We start from the raw sequence: 7,547 nt of genomic DNA on the forward strand, positions 1-7,547 counted from the left end.
TGCTCTGTTTCAGGGAAAAAACAATAGGTTATTAACAATACACACACTTCTCACTAAACAACCTACACTAACCCTGGGGTGTAAAGAAGGGATTTTGTGCAGATGAAATGAGACAGAACCACAGTCAGAGAGGGTTTATATGTTAATCCAGGACACCCCCCTCCAGATCCCATTGGCTGTCAGAGGCCTACAGAGAAAAACATAACCCTTTCAGGCAGGTGTTTTGTGTATGTGAGCACAAATTGATGCATTTATGTGTATTTGGCTCCAGTGCCTCTCTTGTCATAAACAGCGTATCATTGATGTCCACTATCCACTGCACCCTCACCCTCCTATATTAAAACTTAAATACTGTAAATAAAATATAATCATTTACTGAATGGACAGTGCTAAATCTGTCGTCAGAGTGACTAAACCCTTTCTAGACTTACAGTGACATGCCCACACAAAGCAGGTCAAGGGGTCATTGACACAAAAGGACCAAGAGTCACCTTTACTGTAAAGGGGACAGTGACCCGCAGCCAATCAACGATAGCACCGTATGTATCATTTGCTGATCACAGTGCTTCCCACCACCGCTGCATCCTTTAACGGACCACCAAAGGATGTAAGGCCAGAGACCTTCCCCAGTGAGGGGAATTCCATCCCTTCTAAACAAGTAGACATGAACCACGGAGATTAATGAGTGGTCAATAACTAACCTTCCAAGGGACCTGATCACATGCTCAGTAGATCGATTAAGCTTTTTGACAAGCTTTTGTATAACTGGCAAGGAAATAACACCACGCCAATAGAGGCATGGAACCACGTCTGACCAAAAAAGCATAACAGCTGGCCATCTGGATTTGACTGTCCTCAATTCCTTCCGTATGCTAATCAGGAGACCTAACTATTTCCCCCTACCCAAATCGTTGCCTAAAAAGTGGACTACAGTAATGTCAGAAGGCCACCTACTTGCTATCTCCCAGGTCAGCAGGGGTTTAAAGCTGGCCAGCAAAGACCTCGTCTGCCCAATCAATGTACTTCTACAGGGCAGGAAAAGGAGGCCCAAGTTAAGGCCAATCTGTGCCTGGATGCCCAAAACACATATGAGTGTCATATGACCCAAATTTGTATCTTCCGCCTTGGAATACCTGTAAAAAGATTATTGAACATAAGCTTTAATGTAGGGAAAATACACTAATATACAGCTGAATAGGCCATCCCTGACTAAGTGGAATATGGAAGGGGGGCGTTGGTGGCGATGGAAGGGGAAAGCGGTATCCCATATGAAGGCCTCTGTGTTTATTTGCAGAGAGGTATTAACAACAGGTAATAAGGAGCAGTGAAAAATACCAGGTTCCAGCTGATGCAGAAAGTAGCATGAATGTCCAGAAACAATCAGGTAAGGACAACAGGAAATTACATCAGGATTGGACAACAGGAAAGGACATCACAGGATGGGACAACAATAACCAGCCATGTGAGCTGGGGGAAACAGGTTTAAATGGACCACACCCAGGTGCATAGAATGATTGGTGAACAGGAAGGTTAACCCCTAATGCACACAATAGCAGCACCTCTGGTGAGTGGAGGTACTGCCAATACAATACAATAATAGGACAAAAAGGCAGGAGTTGCCACGCAAAGCAGCATGTAGCGCATAGGCTGAGGGCAGATCGTGACAGTACCCCCTCCCTTAAGGGCGGATTCCAGACGCCCAATTATCAAAAATGTTTGAATTCATCGGAATCATAGTCCAGAATTGGGGGCCCGGCAGAAAAGTCCTCATCCAAGGGCGGAAAGGCAAAGGAGACCATGCCAGTTGCCAGTTCAAGAACTGCAGAACCTCCTCTTCTCTTACGTCCTCCTCTCTTACGGGACTTTCTCGGAATTGGGGCCTGAGCCAACTGAGTGGAGCACAAAGGTATCTCTTGGCCAGGTGAGTTGGGTGGTACAGGTGATATTGCAGAGGCCCCGCAAGATGGTATAGCAGGGACAGTTACGAACTTGTTGAAAACTGCCTCAATAAAGGATTGAAAGTCCGATAAAATGGGGTGATCCGTCTCAATAAATGGGTTTGCCCAATCTAATGCCTCTCCCCTAAAATGGGATATTAGAAATAACACCTGTCTCTTAGGGCTACTAACCAGGCTTGGTGTGGAGGGGATCTTTGAAGCAAATAACCTCAGAAGGGCATTAAGTTGGGAAGTATGCCCCTCAAAGAAAGGTGACGGTTCAGACTTGGCATCCTCGGTAACAGATGGCTCGGACTTGGCAGACGACTTGGCAGCAGGCCCGACAGGAGACCCGGACTGGGCGGCAGGCTTGGGAGCAGGCCCGGACTGGGCGGCAGGCTTGGGAGCTGGCCCGGACTGGGCGGCAGGCTTGGGAGCTGGCCCGGACTGGGCGGCAGGCTTGGGAGCTGGCCCGGACTGGGCGGCAGGCTTGGGAGCTGGCCCGGACTGGGCGGCAGGCTTGGGAGCTGGCCCGGACTGGGCGGCAGGCTTGGGAGCTGGCCCGGACTGGGCGGCAGGCTTGCCAGCACTTTGAGAAGCCTGAGGGCAGACAGCACTTTGAGAAGCCTGAGGGCAGACAGCACTTTGAGAAGCCTGAGGGCAGACAGCACTTTGAGAAGCCGGAGGGCAGACAGCACTTTGAGAAGCCGGAGGGCAGACAGCACTTTGAGAAGCCGGAGGGCAGACAGCACTTTGAGAAGCCGGAGGGCAGACAGCACTTTGAGAAGCCGGAGGGCAGACAGCACTTTGAGAAGCCGGAGGGCAGACAGCACTTTGAGAAGCCGGAGGGCAGACAGCACTTTGAGAAGCCGGAGGGCAGACAGCACTTTGAGAAGCCGGAGGGCAGACAGCACTTTGAGAAGCCGGAGGGCAGACAGCACTTTGAGAAGCCGGAGGGCAGACAGCACTTTGAGAAGCCGGAGGGCAGACAGCACTTTGAGAAGCCGGAGGGCAGACAGCACTTTGAGAAGCCGGAGGGCAGCAGACGGGAAGGGCAGCGCCCCCTCTGGAGCAGACGGGAAGGGCAGCGCCCCCTCTGGAGCAGACGGGAAGGGCAGCGACCCCTCTGGAGCAGACGGGAAGGGCAGCGACCCCTCTGGAGCAGACGGGAAGGGCAGCGACCCCTCTGGAGCAGACGGGAAGGGCAGCGACCCCTCTGGAGCAGACTGGAAGGGCAGCGACCCCTCTGGAGCAGACTGGAAGGGCAGCGCCCCCTCTGGAGCAGACTGGAAGGGCAGCGCCCCCTCTGGAGCAGACTGGAGCTCAGGAACAGAGACAGCGGCTGAAGACTCTGAACTGGACACAGTGGCAGGAGGCTCGGGACCGGACACAGTGGCAGGAGGCTCGGGACCGGACACAGTGGCAGCAGGCTCCGGACCGGACACAGTGGCAGCAGGCTCCGGACCGGACACAGTGGCAGCAGGCTCCAAGCTGGAGGCAGATGATGTGACCTCAGAGCTGGAGGCAGATGATGTGACCTCAGAGCTGGAGGCAGATGATGTGACCTCAGAGCTGGAGGCAGATGATGTGACCTCAGAGCTGGAGGCAGATGATGTGACCTCAGAGCTGGAGGCAGATGATGTGACCTCAGAGCTGGAGGCAGATGATGTGACCTCAGAGCTGGAGGCAGATGATGTGACCTCAGAGCTGGAGGCAGATGATGTGACCTCAGAGCTGGAAGCAGATGATGTGACCTCAGAGCTGGAAGCAGATGATGTGACCTCAGAGCTGGAGGCAGATGATGTGACCTCAGAGCTGGAGGCAGATGATGTGACCTCAGAGCTGGAGGCAGATGATGTGACCTCAGAGCTGGAGGCAGATGATGTGACCTCAGAGCTGGAGGCAGATGATGTGACCTCAGAGCTGGAGGCAGATGATGTGACCTCAGAGCTGGAGGCAGATGATGTGACCTCAGAGCTGGAGGCAGATGATGTGACCTCAGAGCTGGAAGCAGATGATGTGACCTCAGAGCTGGAAGCAGATGATGTGACCTCAGAGCTGGAGGCAGATGATGTGACCTCAGAGCTGGAGGCAGATGATGTGACCTCAGAGCTGGAGGCAGATGCTGGCACCTCGGCACAGGAGACAGAGGGAGTGGGTGCCTCAGGACAGGCGGCTGGAGCTGGCAGATTGGGTCTCTTCGCAGAGAACAGGAATGCTGGAGCATAAACAGATTTGGAGTGCCGAGAGGAAACAACAGGAGATGGTTCAGTAAGCTGACGTGGTCTACGGACAGGACAGTCCTGCAAGAAATGTGCATTGCTGGCACAGTAGAGACACAGTTTGTTGGTTATTCTGCGCTGTCGCTCCACTTCGGTCAGATGGGGGCGTGGCCCACTTGTGAACCGGGCATTAGTTAAACTGCAGTTGTTAGTTAAATGCAAATTTGACATGGTATTATTGCAAGGTGTTGGCGGCACGGATTCAGCAGCAGACAGAGTTGGCTGGGTCAAATCAACAGTATTAGATTTCAGTGAAACAGTCTCTGATAGTCTCCTGAGTGGGTCCAAAAGCAAAGTGGAAAATTTGGCCAGCTGGGAGCGTAACAATATAATGTCCATTTGTAAGGTTTGTAGCAGTGGTAATTCCATGATTGGTAAAACAGACATGTTGCAAAAGACAAATGAAAACTTGATTGCAGCAAAAAAAGTCCCAGAATAAAACAAAACTTTCACCTGACTCCAAAGCTGTTTTTGGGCTGGTTATACTGTCACGGATCTCAAACAGAAGTACAGCTAGGAGTCACGAATTTAGTGAAAACACTCTGGGCTAGATTTACTAAGCTGCGGGTTTGAAAATGTGGGGATGTTACCTATAGCAACCAATCAGATTCTAGCTTTCATTTATTTAGTACTTTCTGCAAAATGTCAGCTAGAATATGATTGGTTGCTATAGGCAACATCCCCACTTTTTCAAACCCGCAGCTTAGTAAATCTAGCCCTCTGTGTTTATTTGCAGAGAGGTATTAACAACAGGTAATAAGGAGCAGTGATAAATACCAGGTTCCAGCTGATGCAGAGAGTAGCATGAATGTCCAGAAACAACCAGGTAAACGGTAATGCAGGGTAGCAGAGGGTAGGTATTAACAACAGGTAATAAGGAGCAGTGAAAAATACCAGGTTCCAGCTGATGCAGAAAGTAGCATGAATGTCCAGAAACAATCAGGTAAGGACAACAGGAAATTACATCAGGATTGGACAACAGGAAAGGACATCACAGGATGGGACAACAATAACCAGCCATGTGAGCTGGGGGAAACAGGTTTAAATGGACCACACCCAGGTGCATAGAATGATTGGTGAACAGGAAGGTTAACCCCTAATGCACACAATAGCAGCACCTCTGGTGAGTGGAGGTACTGCCAATACAATACAATAATAGGACAAAAAGGCAGGAGCTGCCATGCAAAGCAGCATGTAGCGCATAGGCTGAGGGCAGATCGTGACACATAGATAGTCGGATCCAGACCTATAAACTGTAAACTTCTCTTGAACAGTCCGTTCAATTGGTATTTGGTGAGATGGGAATCATCCATGTGCACGAAGAATAAAGCATTCGAAACACAAAAGATTTCGAAACTCCACTTAGTTTTTTAAAAGGGCCACAGACATCTTTATCACTCACTTTTGTTTTCATTAAAAGCTTAACTGTACAGCAAAATGGAGGCATGAACGAGCACTACTGAGAGTGAAGGTGTGAAGAAGGAGGTCTGTCATGCCTCCTCCTGTCCGTGTTGTTTTCTCTCACACTCGCTTATTCACAAGCGCCCATCCAAGGATGACTCATTGTTTTCAGACTTTACCATGGGAATATGTCAATTTAAATCTTACTACATTTATCTTTCTTGTTTTCTTTTTTCTTTGAAGAACAACTACGCTCTTACATTTTAAAATTAATTTCAGTTTATCCCTCTCCCTGTCACAATGTTGCACCCCAAAAAATTGTGCACCCCCCAAAAAGCCTAGCACCTGTGGGGCTTCTGCAAAATGGGGAAATCATGAGTCTAGCCCACACCAAGCAATGACGTGCCCGCAGCTTCCCCCATCAGATGCAAATGTTTACATTACTGATGTGAGTGAGTTGTCTGTACAGCGCTGTGGAATTAGTGGCGCTATATAAATAAATGGTGATGATGATAATGTTGATTATCCAGAAGATTTTGACATCCATTAATCTCTATATTGAACAGGACATAAGTAAAATGTATATACTGAGTAACATTCTGAACATTACATCAATTAGCTGTATTTTTAAAGTCATTCACATTGCTGCTTGAACTAAATTTAATGTGGGCATGTGTATACTATATATCCTCACTCAGCCTATAGATCATATATTGTAGCTACGTATCTAATGAATGCTTCTTTGGTTACACTTAATATTGATTATTTAATGTAGACACTAATCCGATAATTTTGTTATGTGGAGTGGCACTGATAGCTCACCGTATGAATTTGTTTCAACAATTAGGGCTAATCAATTCACAAATTCACTTTTAACATAATAATTCCTAAGGTTTACATTACAGACTTCTGTGTGCTTATTTACCAGCATTGTGATTTTCAATTATTCTGCTGAATATCCGTTACAGTTACAACACAAATTGCTTTTATCTTTTGAAATGTCAAAATTTACATTGAGCAAATGTCTCATTCCTTTAAGAAACATTTCTCGGAGGATACAAGTTTTGTCAAATGTGTGCATTCTGGGGATAAATTGAATACATAAGACCAGTGATTCTAAGTAATATAGATCATGGTCATGCCATATACTATAGGAATGGAAGGGTATGCTTCAAAAACATGTTAAAATTGTTACAAAGGGAGGTCATAGAATCCAGCCTCTTGTGATGCATTGTGGCTTGACAACAAATGCGATTAGACATTTATGCAGTATAAATGCCATATATATATAATAAATCACAACATACTATATCATAAAAATGAATATATATTCAATTAATTATATTGAAATACAACATTATGCATCAAACAGCAAACTGTTATAACCGGCTCAGTGATTTTTCTTTTCTTCCAGGACAACCTAAATAAACCAAAACATTTTCTTAATATATCATCTTGTATTAATATGAATATGAATGATATTGTGGAGCAGTGTTTACATTGCAAGGTAACAGTCCTGGCTTTCCTTATCTCATTGGACATTCACTTGGTGTGGTGGTTACTACAAAAAGCTCCAATGTCAAATAACTTTACTCCTGTTGTCAACTACGGATCAGTCTATAGAACAGGAGTATCCCAGTACATGTAATAGTAATATGTTTTCAACCTCTAAGGGGTAAATGTATGAACCTCCAGATTCTTCAACTCCGGCGAGTTCAGCGTCTTCAGCGCTTAAATTTAAAGCAGCGCTGCCTTGTAAAGGGAGACTTCCCTTTACAAGGCAGCGCCAATTTAAATTTAAGCGCTGAAGACGCTGAACTCGCCGAAGTTGAAGAATCCGGAGGTTCATACATTTACCCCTAAGAGTAAAAAAAGGTCACATTGGAAGAAAGTGTAAGAAAGGGCGCTTAAAATCCAAACAACATTT

This window comes from Mixophyes fleayi, chromosome 1, assembly GCF_038048845.1.
Source record: "Mixophyes fleayi isolate aMixFle1 chromosome 1, aMixFle1.hap1, whole genome shotgun sequence".
Taxonomy (NCBI): domain Eukaryota; kingdom Metazoa; phylum Chordata; class Amphibia; order Anura; family Limnodynastidae; genus Mixophyes; species Mixophyes fleayi.